Source organism: Buceros rhinoceros, unplaced genomic scaffold (assembly GCF_000710305.1).
Source record: "Buceros rhinoceros silvestris isolate BGI_N320 unplaced genomic scaffold, ASM71030v1 scaffold10559, whole genome shotgun sequence".
Taxonomy (NCBI): Eukaryota; Metazoa; Chordata; class Aves; order Bucerotiformes; family Bucerotidae; genus Buceros; species Buceros rhinoceros.
The window spans coordinates 1-2,452 of NW_010432154.1; positions in this window are offsets into that span (position 1 = coordinate 1).

A 2,452-nucleotide genomic window follows, 5' to 3' on the forward strand; every position below is an offset into this window, starting at 1 on the left:
GTCTTTGGCATCCCGCTACGGCGACTCCCCCCTCAGCCGGCATCCCGCCCCGACATCCCCTACCGCACTCTCCGGCACCCCCGGCATCCCGCCTCAGCATCCCGCCTTGGCATCCCAGCTCCACTCCCGCATCCCGCCCGCCTCCTCCAGCGGCGACAAAGCAGCGACTCCCCTGCACCGGACCGGGCAGCTCCACTACCGGGCTGGCCCCTGGGAGTGCACCCCTCTTCTCTCGCTGGTTCTCCGGCACGGTACCCGGTAACAACGAATAGTGACCGCGGCTGCAAGTTCATGCCGGACACTGTAGCAGAGTGCAAAAAAGGCTTTTAGCAGAGGGTGTAAGAGGCAGTTGCAAGCTGCTGAAGTGTAGGACCGGGTGTATTTGGGTTCATGCCCCTTGGAGGGTTGCAGGTAGTCTTCACTTGGTGTGACTAAACATAAACTGTAGTTTTCTGTCAGCTCGGTGGAGCTTATTTCAAAGTGTTTTCTGCAAAGCAAAAAAAGTCTGTATCTCCTGGCCTGACTAAATCACAGGACCACAACAGTGCCAGCAGCAGGGCCTTCTGGAGGTCTCCAGCCGAACTTCCTGCTTGGAGCAAGATTACTGCCAGCAGTGGGTGAAGTCAGCTGTGGTTTTGTCCCACTGAGCCTTGAAAGCTGCCCAGCAGGAGGATCTCCAGCTTTGTCGTGTCCTGTTCCTGAGCTGTCACACATTCCTGAGGAAGGAGTTTCCTCATGTCCATCATCAAGCCAGTAGAAATACCTGGGCAAGCAGGTCTGGGCACCTTCCAGCATCCCTCAAAGTTATACATGTTTGTTAGCCTGGAAAGAAACACCCTTGGAGCTGCTCTGAAACCCTGTCTTAGCCAGCAGTGATGGCAGTGATGGTTGCCCTTTGGTAGGAGCAGTGACAGTCAGGAAGCCAGTACTAACCTTGCTGTTACCCTGGGCGCTGCAGGTATGTTGCTCACAGCCGACCAGAGAGGAGTCAGTGGGCTTCAGTGACTGACGGAGTAAGTAAGACAAGCAGCTGACCAGGCACAATCCTGCTGGCGGTATGGCAGGCTTGCACGAATCTGGTTAGTCCTGTGAGCCTCAGAGCTCCAGGGACACCGGGCGACACTCAAGTGGTTTTCAACTCCTGCCAGTAGTCCTCAATGCTGCTATTTAATGTTCTGTTTACTTTGTTTCATGAAAGCAAAGTCACTGCAAGGAGAAGTGAATCTACATTCTTCTCATTGGTTAAAACTGCTTCCCAACACACACACATACCACTTCCACTTCCCTCAGCCCTCATGGTCTGCTGATTTCAGCAGCCTCTAATGCTGCTTTGTGGGCTGCGTAAGTGCTGGTCTGTGGAGCTGGGCTCTCACCCACCGTGTTTGGATGCTCCTTTGATGTTCATTCAAAGTCTGCTCACTCGTCCACATTAATATGCCATCTGTGGTCTTTGAAGAAGTGTACAGTGTTCCATCCTTTGACCTCTGACAACACTGCTCTTTCTTAGTGCCAAGAACTGCCACTCTTTTGTGAGATCAGATGCTGCATGTGACTGTTTCTTTTGGTTTGTGTTGAGGTTTGGACCAGCCGGACCTCACCAGATCAATGTTTTGTCATCTGATCCCGTAGACTATAGCTGTTCAATGCTACGCACAAGTAAGTGCACATGATTTTTTATTCCTGGCTATGGTGAAAATCAGCAGCGCATGGTCTCAGTTTGTGATGCTGTGCTGAGAGAGCAGAAAGAGGAAGAGAATGCCCAGGAGGTATGGCTGTTGCCATCAGTGGGAGAGTCTGCACTCTTCTTTAAAAATTGGTATGGTCCAGGAGCAATCTGGAATCCAGACAAATCTATGTTGCTCTTGGACAATGGAGTTTCCTTTTCCTGTCAGGACAAAGAGTTGACTTCAGGTATCAGTGTCTTTTTGCCCTTCCCAAGTGGCTTCCACTAACCACTTTTGGAAGATGAGCACTGCTCTCATTGTGCAGAAGGTCAAAGAGAAGGAGTTATCCTGCAGTCAAGGTGCCTGACCAGAGATGGCTGCTTCAAATTGCCCCACTGAGTTTTGGAAGCTGACACATTTCTCAGTTCTTGCTCACACCACCTGCAAGTCAGTCCAGTAATCACGTTGTGCTTTGGTTAAACCTGATGTTAAGAATGTAATGATGACAATGCTGTTGTCAGTGACACTAATGCTGTTGCTGCTGATATTCTTAGTCAACATTCAACTAAGGACCAGCTTGTAAATCGCCTTCTTGAATATGCAAACCCAGCTTTGAAAGCCTCCAGGATTTCTAGACATCTCTTATGGATGGGTTAGCAAAAGACAACCCAGCAGCATGTCTCTCTGCAGGCAATCCATTCTTCAGAACTTAGAGGTAAGTCCAGAGTTTCACTGCTGTCAGCAAATACCTGGACTTGTGTTAGGAACTTCTTTCAGCTTTGAACTAG